The 15,951-nt window shown below is 39.5% G+C and overlaps 1 protein-coding gene across 1 annotated transcript in view; it reads left to right on the forward strand.

Moving 5' to 3' along the window:
- tmtc2b (transmembrane O-mannosyltransferase targeting cadherins 2b) overlaps nucleotides 1-15,951 on the forward strand; it is a 162,657-nt gene that overhangs the window by 62,026 nt on the left and 84,680 nt on the right. The gene's annotated exons all lie outside the window — the stretch shown is intronic.

Raw genomic sequence — 15,951 nt, forward strand, 5'->3', positions numbered from 1 at the left:
CAAGCAGCAACATTACACACTAAATAAAGTTAAAAAAGTGAAATTGCATGCAACCACCCCTTTAAGTTAAAGTAAGCAGTTGGAAGAAATGTATATGTGTGATATTGGATCCGTGCAAGTGACAGTAGCCTAAAACATATCCTGTCCTAAATGTTAATTCAAACAACAAAGGATAAAAATAAAGTCGCGCACTGCTCTTGACCTTGTAACTTTCGTAGCTTTAACAAGGATTTATACAAAGAAAACTATGCATTTTTATTTTACATTAACCTTTTAAACCCTGCAACCCCTGTACATGTTCCGGAATGACATCATCATCAGTATATACTTTAAAGTTTAAATATGTCTGTGGAGGAGCTCTGGCCTCATATGTAGTGTCATTTGAAAGCTTATTTAAATGTCTACTTTCGGGAGACATGCATCACTTTGGCATTTGTTTTACAAAAAGTAACTTATTTACTTAAATTACTCTGGGACCATTTCCACCTGGATTTCGCCTACCCAAACTAAAAAGCTTTTCTATACAGCTTTCTGTGCCTAAATACAAATTGTTGATGTAATTTTACAGGAAACCCTTTTCAGTGACATAAAACATTGCTTAAAGGGATGAACAATTAAGTATTTGTCAGAGCTGTAATACCCCCACCTCCCCCCACCCTAAAAAAGGCGCTTTTTGATGTATTTTTGTATAACTGTATAACTCTGAGGCCCTGCGTGCTCTTGCACCCTGCAGACAGTTTTGTACGTTTCCACTAGATTCCAGAAAATACTGGAAAAAATATTTTTGTCTGGATCACTGTATGCAAGATTTATTCAAATGGTTCTGAATGGAGGAATATTACCTTTTTATGTCATTTTGCAGAGTAATTAAAAAATTACAGTTATTAAGTTGAGGGAATTAATGTTTCAGCAGCAAAAAGTAAATAATTTCTTTAAACTGATTTGTCCTCCTCTTGTTTTATTAATGCTTAATTATGCATTTTACCATTGAATTTGTTCCATATTTGACTTTGTTTAACATTGTCTAATTTTAAATTTTACGTCAGAGATAAAACGTCTTCATTAAAAAGAACTAAAAGATATTTTGCAGTTTTCATTTGATTGCATGCATTGAAATTAATTGACCAACACTATCAGAAACCAAATTTAATACCAAATTTGACATGCAGTATAAATGTGTCTTTTGTTTATTTTAGTTTAGTTTTTTAGTTTTTTTTATTCATGGACTACCAATTTTCCCCAAAAACTGTGAAATGCCATTCATACCTGAGGGGGGAAAAACAATTATAATATAAATTATGCACATCACAGATAAGCCTAGAGGTCTTTGAGCTTCTGTCAGCCTCTCTAGATTGATTTGTGATCATGGCCTCTAGTTGATAGATTACCTGGTGTCGTCCAAAAGGCCGAGGTAATCAGTATCCCTTCCAGCAGATCAGACTTATGATGAACAAAGGTTTTGGGGTCACGATAGAGGAGAAAATCTGGAATAGCCATATGCAGCAGGCAAAAAAAAGAAGAATTATGGTCTGAAGGCATTGGGAGCTGTGTGTGGGTGGCAAAGTGGTTTTGGCTGCCAATATTTTACTGAAGATGCTCAGATTTGGTCGGTTGAGTTGCTGGCATACACGCTCGTTGTGCTGTGCTCTTAACTGTAGTGAGTCTTGGCTAACCAATAGCGTGCCATGGCCTGGCGCGGCCCGTTTGCTGGTATGCCTCATAAAAAAGGACTGCATCGCATCCAAGCAGGCACTCCAACCCACAACTGCAGAACATCCGCCACGTGTCCGTAGACCAGGAGTCTGTACGCTCCAGTGGAGGAAGCGAAGCCAAGTTAAGATGCAAATGACACTCTGATGAATTCATTTTATTTCATTCCTTTCTCAAAGTATTCCTGATGATTTTTGTATACAATGCAGATGTTCTTTTTGAAAATTTCAGACACTTGCCAGACTATTGCAAATAACTGGCCGGAAAGCCAAGACACCCCGCTGACAAGGCAACAACTGAGAATGTTGCTGGCACACCAGTCCAGAAATGAAGGAAAAAAGAGAATTTTAGGAAGAAAAGGGAAAAGAAAAGCCTGCTCAGTGGTCGCAGTATATTCGCTCCCATCTGAAGAGGTGTGTGTGTGTGTGTGTGTGTGTGTGTGTGTGTGTGTGTGTGTGTGTGTGTGTGTGTGTGTGTGTGTGTGTGTGTGTGTGTGTGTGTGTGTGTGTGTGTGTGTGTGTGTGTGTGTGTGTGTGTGTGTGTGTGTGTGTGTGTGTGTGTGTGTGTGTGTGTGTGTGTGTGTGTGTGTGTGTGTGTGTGTGTGTGTGTGTGTGTGTGTGTGTGTGTGTGTGTGTGTGTGTGTGTGTGTGTGTGTGTGTGTGTGTGTGTGTCCTCGGTATACATTCCCATCCCTGTACCACATGTTCCTCTCTGCATTCTTTCAGCTGGTTCTCATCCATCCAATGTCATTCTCCTCATTTTCCTTCCCACGTGCTCTCGTGGGTCAACAAGAGCCGCACAAATGATAAACCATCCCATCGGTGGTCAGGATAGGCTTTGCACTCAAACACAATGAGCAGGCCGCCCACTCTCTCGCTCGCTCCATGGGAAGACAAAGAAGCTCCACAAACATGCAGGAACAAAGTCCAGCTAATTTATTGCACTCCGGCCAGAGGGACTCGAGCCGTGACAAACAGCCTCCTGTTGAGAGGCCTGTGTACCGTGGCCAGAGAGTGGGTTGAGTATTCAGACCTGGGTCAAACTCTATATAAAACAAAGGCTCTTTCATTTACCAGAGGATTCTCAGAGCACGACACGTTTGGCAGATTAGGCTAATTGATATTAGATGGATGACATTTTGTATCCATTGTTGCAGCTAAGTAGCATTTGACAAAGCTTATCCTGAGAAATTTGAAAACCAGTTTGTTATGGTTGGAGAGTAACTAAAATGCGTAACAGTAGCTCATCTGTTTTCAAAACACTGGCGAAGTAGCAATATTTTATTTATTTTTATGCACTTTTATATTTATTTTTTATGTTTTTAAGTTTATTATTATTATTATTATTATTATAGCATTTTCTGCATATTTTGATGCAGCTTATAAATCATAATATTACTATTGTATTCTATTGCTGCTACACAATTTTGTAAAACCTAATAATTGCATAAAATTAATTTATTTAGTGGTCTTTAAAGCAAATGTGTAAACTGTGACAAAAAAATATACTAATAAAAAAAATATTGACCCATTTTGTGGCTTAAAGGCACAATATTTAAGAATTTTTGATTAAAACCATTAGATCAGTGTTATTCTTGTTGACTTGTGTACTTACATTATCCCAAATGTTTCCAAGAATTTTTACATCCAGAGAAATAAGCAATTTTAACCAGGACACTGTGTCCGTGCGTCACCAATCAATGGCATTTTGCTCGCGTTACTCTCGATTTCCAGCTTTATTTTGTAGAAATCATAGCCTGACAAGCCAGACCCACATCAAGATGTTTGGTCTGGAAACTCACTATTGACAGGGCTCAATCCGAGGGGCGGGATAAACAGTTGTCTTTCAAACTCCCTCTGCACGGCATGCACACAATTGGTTAGCGCTTCAACCAACGAGAGCAACGAAGGTGAAGCAGAGCCCGTATCCGCTCGGCAAAACTCTGAACACATCTTCCCTTTTTAAGAATGACTTCAGTGCCGTTCTTTTCTCAGAGAAAATCTTAACTCCATCTGTTTACTAGAAGCACGCAAGCGCAACTCAACCGTCATTATTTTAAGCCCCGCCCACTGACTCTATACACGATGTGATTGGCCCGACCAGAGTTTGGCTTTTACCGCTCAGAAGTGTATTGAGAGTTGCTAGACGACACTCACGGCAGATTAGATTTGCTGCCGCTAGTGTGCGTCTAGTTCTTTAGGCTATAGAAATCATGGAAACGCCAAAGATGAAATAAAGGCATAATAAAAGCGCCACTGCTCTCAAGCTGTCTCTTACTTGTCTCTCATTATAAACTCCAGCGGCCTTGTTCGGGCTCCAACGGCTTTCAGCCCCACCCTGCTTCATACTAGTAACATTAATACATTTGAAATACATTAACTTATTCATTAATATGATTTTTGCCCAAGTCCTATCGGATTATTTTCCACCGGCTGTAGAAGTGAAGACAACAAATCCCATGATTCCGCGAAATCAAGGCATAATCAACCTCTAGCGGCGAAAGTTAAATATTGTACCTTTAAAGGGTCATGAAACCCCCTCTTTCAGCTCAAATCCACCTCGTAATCTTTTTGAAAAATGCTACTTAAATGGGCGTGGATGCCGGTGAGAAGAGGGGAGGGGGTGGGTGTGTCAGAGCGAGGCAGGGGGAGAAAGAGGGGGTGAGCAACTGTCATCTGTCAGTGCAGTGCAACATGCCCCATGCCAAATCTCAACAAAAATATGGGGTTAAACGTAACGAAATGCAGGATTTTTAAAGCTGGCAAAATTAAAGTCCAATAAAATACACTGACAACCGTCTGTTTGACCTTTAAAAGTAACCGAATGCATACATATATTAGATTTATCGGAATTGTTTAAAATATAGAAATACACACACAATTATTATTGTCATTATAAATATATAATTATGTTTGTATACACAGTATAATTGCATATTTAAAAATAAATGTAAAAAAAAACGCGTAAAAAAAACAACCGTTCCGTAGCCTACATATAGCCGAGATCTAACTTAACTTACCCAGATTGAACACCCATAATAAAGATGGACAGCGACAGTGAAGTCTACAGTGATAGCAGTACAGAGGGCTCTGCTGAGGTGGAGGACTTTTCTCCTCGTGAAACCCCAGGGGAAGATACTTCAGATAGCGGTGCAGGTCCTCATATCAATTCAAACCGTTAGCTCATGCCGTGATTGTGGAGGAAATGCTTGTTACACACAAACACAGCTTTGAGGTAAGCTATCGCTAGTTGATGGCCAACCAACCGCCCGCAGCCAGAGACTAGCCCTGGCAGCATCGCGGGGAAAGCCATGCAACACACCTGAACCTTTAACGTTACACCAGGGAAACAAACACTTACGACCCATGATCATAAACTCCTCTCATCTACTCCGTGAACACGCAGACTGTCGCTTCTGTCATTTGAAAGAACTACGTGCTGTCATGAATAATTAAGAGACAGTGTCTTCTCATTAATAATAATGAGACACCGATGCGTCACGTAGCACTATTAGAGCGATGGTACGTCACAAGCTGTGACGTGAACGCAATGTAGTTTTTAAACCCGGAAGACGAAAATAGGGTGAAAAACATAAAAATTGACCAGATTCCCCTTTTAATTAAGTCTAACAGATGCTAAAATTATGTTCAATGATGTTCAACACACATACCTCTGTTAAAATCTCAAAAATTTAGCTGTAGGGTTTCATGACCCTTTAAGTGTAACTTAGCTACTGGTTTGTTAGTTGGCTACCATTTTCAAAAGAATGGCTTGACTGGAGTTTTGCTATATTGAGTGATGAATAGCTTTAGCGAATTACGTGGTTGTGGTAACACTGGTTGTGGGTGATCCAATATTAAAGTGGGAGCTTTTGTTTAGTTTTTTCTCAGGTTCAAGGACCAGGTGCCGTTTGCAACCAACCCTGAAGTTAAGAGATTTCAACTGCAGGTCGGCAGCATGTGTGCAAGTCTCTCATGTAGTTCAACAGTACATTTGTTTTAACAATCTATTTGATGACTATTCAGAAAATCTCTGTTCAGCACATTTGTAACCTTTATGCAAGATGTATCTTGTGTCAACACTGATGCCAAACAGGTGGCTTAGTTTGCAGTCTGAAGTGCTGACTGGGAGGATGCACTCGTCACTTTATGATCCACGGGAAATTAACTAAGCTCCAAAGATTTGACCTGATACAGTAAAAAGCTTGCACACCTCTGTGAACAAGGGTTTGTGCAAGATCTTGCATGGTATTGTTTAAACTATGTAAGAAATTCAGCTTTTTTTGTCTGTTTTGGTTCTGAATATGGTTATCCTACTGCTCATAAAACATTCACTGCTAGGCTTAAAGGGTTAGTTCACCCAAAAATGAAATTGATGTCATTAATGACTCACCCTAATGGCGTTCCACACCCGTAAGACCTCTGTTCATCTTCAGAACAGTTTAAGATATTTTATATTAGTCTGAGAGCTTTTCTGTTCCTTCAATGAAAGTGTATGCACTATACTGTCCATGTCTAGAAAGGTAATAGAAACATAATCAAAGTAGTCCATATGTGATGTATCAGTATAGTTAATTAGAATCTCATTAAGCATCAAAAATACATTTTGTATTGTACGGATTGATTCATGATTCGGATCGAGTGTCAAACTGCTGAAATCACGTGACATTGGTGATCCGAATCATGAATCAATACGCTGATTCATGGCCATTTGAATCTTTATTTGAGGTTTGAAAACAAATGCGGAAGAGAAGAAAATGCTGAAGAAAGTCGTAGTTTCAAGAGATTCTAACTAACTAACTGATGTCACATATGGACTACTTTGATGATGTTTTTATTCCCTTTATGGACTTGAACAGTATAGTGTGCATACACTTTCATGAAGGAACATAAAAGATCTCGGACTAAACATAAAATATATTAAACTGTGTTCCAAAGCTGAACGGAGGTCTTACGGTGTGGAACGATATAAGGGTGAGCCATTAATGACATTTCATTTTTGGGTGAACTAACCCTTTAAAGGGGGGGTGAAATGCTGTTTCATGCATACTGATCTTTTTACACTGTTAAAGACTTGGAATCCCATACTAAACATAGACAAAGTTTCAAAAGTTAAGGTGGACGTTTGATGGGAGTATTTCTTTGTCAAAAATACTACTTCCGGTTAGTCATAAGTTTCGGCAAGTTTTTTGAGATCATGCGTCCCCTTTGACGTTAATGGGGGCGGAATTTCCTTGTATGGGCCTTACGGACAATTCTACCGGAAGCGCGTGAGAGAGAGAGAGGGAGAGAGAGCGAAAGTAACAGGCTACGCCCATCAAAGCGCTGGCTTGTAGGATGCTGGACAGGTGATGTGCACAATTACAATGTCACCAAAAAAGTGCGTTTTTGGTTGCCAGACCAAGAAGGACACCAGTCCTGCACAGATTCCCCAAAAACCCGCGTTAAGGCAACAGTGGATGTAATTTGCTTCTCCGGATCAGCAACTGAGTTGCGCGAATGTTTATATCTGTTCGCTGCATTTCGGTGCCGACTGTTTCATAAACAAGGCCCAGCTCGACGCCGGATTTTCCCGATCGCCTAATGCTGAAGGATGGAGCAGTCCCAACGATAAAGGTCCCAACGTTAGAACCGCAGGCGTGAGTGAGACTGCTTCAAATGTCTGTGTTTTTGCCTATGCTCATCAAGTAGCCCAAACATGATCACGTATAGTTAATTGATCAATGGAGCATGCGATGTGTAGTGCGTGTACATTTGTTTAGCTTGCCACTATATGTGTAACTTTATGTTTGTGTATTGTAAAAGCATTCCAAACAACAATACACAAAGAAGGGGGAAATATGTTGAACTAAATAAGCACGCTTCTTCATTCAAATGCGCTACTATTCCGTGTCTTTCTATGTAAACACTAACTTAACCTGCCGTGCAAAACCAGTCCGCTTACTGTCTACACAAACCACGCGTAAACACACAAACACACGTGCACAACTGCACTTCCCACATGTACACCTTCAAAGACAAAAATACGACGATATAATTCAAGTATAAATATGTAAATAACACAAGCCGCTAAGCATATTATATAGTTAGTGTATAACTTGTACCACATAGAGACGTCCTGCTCTAGTCGTTTTTGCTGCTGCTCCTGTTCAACTGCAGCCTCTGGGTCTGATTCCGGATCATAGATGTATGGCTGTATCTGATTAAAAGCCATATTTTTATTTTGAATAAAGTTTTTTCCCGCTGTTAGGGATGACAGCTTTACGACGCACTCGACTCAACACACAGCGCGCTGCTGCACACGTCATTATTTAGCTCCGCTCACACGATACGCCCCCACCCGCTCGGCTTTTTTCGGAAAGACTCGGAACAGCGCATCTTTCTTATATAATTATAAAAAAAATAAAGACTTTTCGGAGATATGCAGGATGCAATGCTACTCTATAGGTACTCAAGATTGACATGACACTGACTGAAACTGAGTGTTTCACCCCCCCTTTAAGATATAACCAGTTTAGATGGAAAAAACTTCAAGCTGATTATATGAAGCAATTTTACAGTACATTTACATTACATTACTGTAGCTGTATACATTAATAGACACTGTACTTCCTTAAAAATAAATTCCAGTTATAACTGGACCTGTTAGAGAGCTACATATGGCAATTTATGTGTTCAATAAAATATCTTACTCATCTGTTTAGTTAAAAAATGGAATCTCCACATTGCTTTTACAAAATTTCAAGTCCCTCTATTCCCGCCATCTCTGAAAAGCCAAGCCAATGTTGATTCTCGTTTTATTACTAGCTCTGTTGCGTTCTCTTTTTGCAAAGAGAACAACACTCACAGACAAGTTACGCTTGTACGCAATTTTGTCTGAAGCATCCTGTCGGCCTAAAATATAAGCGCTTATTACAGGCTTACCATAGTCAATCAGGGTAAAACAAAAACATGTTTTGGAAAAAGGATTGGTGTATTGACTCATTATGTAAAGTTTGTTAATTTTGAACCCAAAAAGTTTGTGCATCCTTACATTTTCTAAATACCTGTCATTTTGCAAAAAATCAGACATGTTCTCTTTTTACAGGTTGTGATTAAGACAATGAGGGAAAGCAAGACGGTAATGAGCATCCTGGTATATTTTTGCTGTGAGGAAGCGGTTTGTCCTATCGTATGCCGTTACGATTTAGGAGACTCTAAAATACATTGGCTAAAATGTTCTTTCATTGGCTTTCATGCCGCCGCCTTGTGATAATCGCTAACCCCTAAAATGCTCCCTTGTTCCTATAGGCCAGAGATTTCTTTCAAGTTTAAATGGAGCATCTTCCTACAATTGTTCCACTGACCATCCTTCTGGAAAGTCTGTTACTATCCATGAAAGTGGTACAGAGCAGATGTGTAGGGTGTAACTTACTCGCTTTTGGCCAAAGCTGCTCATGCTTTTTGTATGTAGTTGTCTGCTATTTACAGCAGATATTCTGTGCACAGTAAATGGAGGAAGGAATGACTTCTTTCTATTCTCCAACTATTTTCCCCCTCCTTTTTATTCTCTATTTTCTGCAATTAATTTAAATCATTTTATAGGTTATTTTATAATTTCATTTTTGTTTTTTAACTAAATCACACATTTAATTTTGACTTGAGCTGTGTTGTTTTGGTTATTGTTCATGCACTGATGCACTTATTTTAGGAAAGCTAATTAGTTATTGCTGTTATCTAATTAATAGAGTTCAATCGCAGCTTAATAATTACCTCATTGTACAACAATTGTGATCGTCGGTCCTGTAAAAGCAGTTTTTCCCAAGAGGGGAATTTTTTTTTATGGCGGTCGCTTTTCCATCATGCTAATTTAGTTGGAGCACACAGAACCATGTGCTAAGTATGCTTTTTTTTTTTTTTGCTTTTTTTGTCAATAAAGCCTAAATGGAAATGGCGCTTTCATTGATTTGCCATTAGTGGACAATTGATTCATTCATGCCATGAAAAAGTTAAAGTGGCTGCTGATGTGTGCATATTATTTTGTGAAAAGGGTTGAAAGAACCTTTGAATGTGTCATGAATTGGATCATCTTTGAATGTGTAATATATACGTATATATTTCTTTTTTAAAAGATAAAAACAAGACAAAAAAATCTAAACCATACTTTTTTTTTTCTTTTTCTTTTTTGCTTTGACATGGTTGTAATCTAGATAATGTGCCTATTGTGGTATTTAGATCAACAATATCCAGCCATGAACATGTTGATTTCATGGTGACCCAAGATGGTTTGTTCGGTCTGCAGAGCCCCCGACCCTTTCAGTGTGTGTCTGCTCCAATATTTGTTGAAACCCACCAACTGAAAGCCTTTAGTCCCACTTTGTCTGACCCTAATTCAATAATACACCAGCTGACATTTTGACTAACTTGCCAGACTGACATATTGAAACACATTGACTTACTTTACCGTGATATTGTTTTTGTTGTTAAAAAACGAACGGTTTAAAGTGTCAAATCTATTAAGTAATATCTCAAGAGAGCACTTTGTACCACTTTGACATTTTTCTGTGGGTAAATTGGTGATGGAATGCATTTTGTGACTTTGAAATGTCAATAGTTTTTTTTCTTTCCAGGCGTATAAATTGATTTGTAATGCCAGCATTTATACGATTAGCCTGATGAAATGTCTTTTCACCTCCATAATCTTCCTGCCATGCATGTATAAATGATTTATGCAAATAGATTTTTTTATTGCCCCAGTTTTAAAGGAATTTATGTTTTTAAGACTTTTTGTCATGATTTGAATCATGATATAAAACTCTTTATCAGAGGAACTAGCATTCATTGCAATAGCATTATGTGGTAGCCAGCAGTGACTTCTTGGTAAGACACAGACATTATTTCAGATTGATCTTGCATACATTTGTCGAGCATGAACCTCAACTCCCTCTATCTAAAATGTACTAATATGACTAATAATAATTTATTTAAAGGTTCAGTGTGTAATATTTATGAGGCTCTATTGACAGATAGGCAATATAATACATAAACATGTTTTCAATGGTGTAAAAAGAACTTGCATAATGAACCATTATGTTTTTATTACTTCAGAATGAGCCATTTCTATCTACATACATGTGGGTCCCCTTACAGTGAAGTCACCATTTTGCGCCGCCATGTTTCTACAGTAGCCCTAAATGGACCAAATGCTCTGCAGAGCACTAGCTACTCTACATCTTTGTCATGTGTCGGCCACTGTAGCTACTCTATGTGCTTCGAAAGGGAGGAGCGAGCGATGGGCAGTTGCAGTTCGCAACCTCACCACTAAATTTAGTCCTGTGTCATTACCACGGTGCAGTGATGGAATCGGAACGATATATACTTGTAACAAGGTTTGTTGCTAAGGAAAGAAGGTGGGAATCGCTGAACCTTAAAATAACTTTTAATGATAATAACAACAAAAAGAAAGTAAAGCGGCTCACAGACGACTGCCTCAAAAACTCAAGCAAAGCAACAACATGAAGTCCAGGCCTGGTCCTCTCTCTTCCACTGTTGTGACTCCTACTTTTATCCTTCCAGAGCTCTTTCGTGAGACTCAAGACTGATGTGGCGCACAGATGACGTTTATTAACACTTGCGTCACCGTCTTCACTCTGTTACCTCGGCTCCGCCCTGCTTGCCACAATACCATTATACATAATGATTACCCTCTTTATACATAATGGTATTCATTAGGGGTGTCCCTGACTAAGGATTTACACATTCAAATCAGAATTGTCAAATCCTTCTATAGTTGACTGATATTCGAATCATCTATGTGTATGTGAATGGGTTGGGAGGGGAGGGGCACGACAATAGTCAGCAAGAGGGTAAAACTATTTTTCTTTTCCTTTACACACTGCACACAGCAACAACTTTTCATAAAGCGACCAAAACATGCTTGCCAGCTGACAGACGAACTGACAATGGCTTTCTTAGGTTTAAATAAAAGGTAATGTGGTGGATAAACGTTTGTGAAACGTTTTCTCATAACATTCTAAAGCCGCGAACATCCTACAAATATATAAAAGATCATTTTGATAAGTAAACCTAAAAAAAAATCTACCTGTAGAGGAAAAGAACACTTTGAGTGTGTTTACATGCACGTTCTTATTATGCATAAAGGGAGTTGCACACCGGATGCGAAGCTCAGCCGTGTCTCCGGTATCTCACACCAAACATGCACATTATATACGCGCAAGCTCAATTTCGAATCGACTTCTGACAGAAGAGCTGCACGATGGGTGTATCCTGTAGCACAGGGTTAAATCATTATGTACATTAACAATTTAAGGAAAGCTAATATCAATATAATATAAAACATTGAAATGGCTCTCTGTGGCACGGCAGGATTTTAAACAACTTCCTGAGTCGCAGCAGACAGGCACCAAATGTTGGCGCTGGCGTGCCTACCTTCATTGAAAACAATGTGTTTGAAATTTAAAGATGTGGCATGGCGGTGAACTTTGACCCCTTTAAGAGTCGCACACCAGACGCGAAGCTCAGCGCCGTGCCAAAATGGTATGATCCTCGTTACATAACACCCGTGAAGATTCGACTGTGAGATCAGTGGTCGAATCTGGCTCCGCATATCGATGCATCATATTTTCGACTATTCAGGGTCATCCGTAGTATTCACATGGCACTTCAAGGTTAAAAAGTCTATATAAACGTTGAACTATCTAATATTAGCATAGTACATATACAAAAACTGTATTATCAATGTACCTTGTCCAATGAATAAATAATTGAGGGAATGAAAATGAATGAATGATAAAATAAAAAAAAATAATGACTGAAATGAAAATTAAAGAATAACAGAACAACTGAAAGATGAGAGAAAGTAATACTGACCAAGGCAAAAAAAAAGAGACCAAAAACCAAAAAAAGAAAAAGAAATTGAATGAAAGAACACAAGAATGACTGAAAGAATGAAAGACATTTGTTCTTTGTGAGTTACTCGGCATGGAAGGTGTTTCCTCAACAGTTCAATCCTTTATTCTGACAAATTAATTGATTTTCCTCTCTGTATAGCCCATACAGCTTTTCTTCATGAAACTACACAAAGGAACAAGGCTGTTGTCCCTGAGAGCTCTTCTCGCATAAGCACCACATAAGGGGAAGGTATTCTGTTATTGACCTGCAGGCATTCTCATGGGAAGAAACCATAGACAAAAGCCCAGGCATGAGAGCAGAGTGGACTGACCGGACAGCCTCTCTGTAGGCACTCTCAAAATATGACTGCGGCCCTTTCAGACACTGAAGCCGGGTGATGACACATACTTGGCAGACTGAGAAACACATCTCCCTACTGCCTGTCCCCCCCTCCTTTTTTTTTTTTTACTCGCTGGCACAAAAAGAAAACAATTGTGCATTGTCTTAAACTTTCAGAAGAATATCCGAAACCAATATTTTCTGACATTGGAAGTTACTTAGGGAGCTTTACGATAAAAAGTATAGACTCTGGATTTGCTTGTGTTATATGAGCACTTCGCTGACATCCATGCCTTTTGGCAGACAGAATTAATTCTGCATCAAGCTAATCATGCGACGAGACTAAGTATCCGTCCGATTCATAAAGAACGACAAACCATGGAATATGGTTGCACTGCAGTTGGTCACTTCTTGCTTTTGATTCCAGAGACCAGACAGTTTACATGGTTTGTTTTGCTTTTGGCTCGAATTATAAGCCTTTGTTTTGGATCTAGCAAAGCTGTACTTGTCCGAAAACATTGAGGTCGCAGCCTGCTATCGACACTGCAACATTCAAGCTCCTCTCATGGCCGCAGAGCTAAATCTTGCTCCCAGTCTGAGGGAACTGGGTTCTACATTACAAAGGACTTATTTTGGATTTCACTTCTCATTAGAGCTGTGGTCATCCAAAATGTAACTACGTACCAGTCACGGCAAGGATGGAGTGATAAGCAAACATGCTTTGACAGATGTGGTCACAGTATCCGCGCATGCTGATTGGACTCTAGATGAAGCAAAGTGGCCAGATTCGGGATCGCGTGATACCACCGGTCCCCTGAGAGTTGTCAAGATTAAGAATGTGCCCCTGCATATAAAAAAGCTTCTACTGGACTCCTATCCCTGTCTGCATCCTCTACAGGGAAGAAGTATCAACCCATGCCAGAGATTAGCTTTCACGTTATTTGTCTCACTAACACCAATTAGAATCATTCTAGGGAGTCAGACTTCCTCGGGGTGCTGTCAAGCCAAATCAGGCAGCGGCTCAAGAATTCATGTACTAGTCATATAATCCGAGAGCCTCCGCTTTTTCAAGAACTTAATCTTCAGTTACATATCCAGCACCAGAGCTCCAAGTGTTCCTTTCTGATTCACACTTTATGCGAAAGCCGATCTCTGAAGCCTGGTGCAGTCTGTTGTCTTGTCTGAGCTGCTGGGTGTCGAGTCTTAAGGCCATGGTGTTTGTTTTCTCTGGCTCGCCAAAGTATCCAGTAAATTGGCAACTCCATCCAAATGATTTAGAGGTGTAATTGAACCACAATGGCTCTCGTGTTATCCCTTTGTTTGGAAGGATGACGATCTAATTTGATGAATGGTTTGGAGAAAATAAAGGTATACCTTAGGGAGAAAAAAATCAGGAGCGTCTGCCAAGACAGTGAATGATTCAAAGTCAAGAGAGAGAGAGAGATTCGAAATGTGTCTGGTGATGGAGAGCTTTATCTCACGGAGAAATGTAGTTCCCAATGCATCTGTTTTTCTTGTGGACTCCACAATTTCAACGCGTCTTGTCAAAAATGTCCCCCAAGACCACCAAAAAAAAAGCTGAAGCATGTCCTGAAGTAGTTCTTTTTGACAATTCAGTCTTTTGCAACATCTCACTTTTCCTAGTTCCATCTGTTCTTATAGGTGAGGAGTAGATGGGCACTCGCTGCTGCCAACTGTGCAAATGTGCTAGCTAGTAGCAAATGATAAAATACACTGGCTCTACAGCCAGGGATCCATTGCTCTTTTTGCATCATATCTTTCTCTTGTAAACATGTTTCCATTAAACCTTTTGTCTCCATTCTGTGTTAATTACATGTTCTTGGCGCCATTGCTCTGAAGACTGATTATTCTGCCGCTTAGATGGTGCGTTATCGCACTTGTCACATATTTCCGGGTGCATGTTTTAATTACAGCTTATGCCATTGCTTGCGCTCTCTAAGGAGACTAATTATGCTCGACGGCTCAACACCATCTTCATGTGTGCAGCCCTATATTCACGATCACAGGGGGGGTAAAGGGTGTTTGTTTCACAGCAAGATACCACCGCCTAGGGTTTGAATGACATGGATTTTGGCACAGATGAATGCATATGGAATAACGTAACTGCCTAGTTGCTTTGTTTACACGTGTTTGTGTGGTTTGTTTGCCTTGAGGGCTCTCCCAGTCTTGTTTGGCGGCGCAACGCAGGCAGACAACGTGGGCACAGTATGTGTCTATGGCCTCCAGAGTATATCCCACCCTGCCTCCTCCTGTTCTCTGCACAAATCTACGCTTTTATGAGGCCTTCAGACATTTTTAGAGTCCCAAAGCCTTTTCCTAGGGAGTAAACGGCTCATTTCTCCTTCCGCTCTCTCTTTTCTTCCACTTCTGGATTTTTCATCCCCCTTAGCTTTTTCTTTGTCTTTGAGTTTCTTTCTCAAGACATTTGGTACCACTTCATGCTTGCTTATGGCTAAATGGAGATCCATGTTTTTCTGTTGATCATTTTTGGTTAAGGGTGTAGATGTCCTCAGTTTGTAAACGTTTTAAGGAAAGTCAGAATCACACATTGATTTGTAGTTTATAGGGTTCTGCAAATGGATAAATCATATTACAATTGAAACTTTTTATACCTTTGATTTATGGTTTCATTGTTCATTGAAAAAATTGTCAATAGAGATAAGGAGACAGTAGAAAAAACAGAAGGAGCAGGTTTCTAAATGAAAAATTACTTTGAGAAGTCATTGTTCAGCTTATTGAATGTTACATTTTCTGTGTCTCACGCCTTGTGATGTGTTTGTTTTAATAATGCCTTCTTTTGCCAAGAAGACTGCTGTTTTAGTTATTTAAGGCTTTAGAAAGTAACAAATGTCACTCACAACGATCAAAGAGCATACAATAACAGAACAAGTGATGTGGTATGAGGACTATCAAACTCCACTCTACAAAGCAATGTCCTTACATGCACTGTAGTGAATTAATTGACAGTCTTATAAGTTTGAATAATTCTGTT

This window comes from Pseudorasbora parva, chromosome 16, assembly GCF_024679245.1.
Source record: "Pseudorasbora parva isolate DD20220531a chromosome 16, ASM2467924v1, whole genome shotgun sequence".
Lineage (NCBI taxonomy): Eukaryota > Metazoa > Chordata > Actinopteri > Cypriniformes > Gobionidae > Pseudorasbora > Pseudorasbora parva.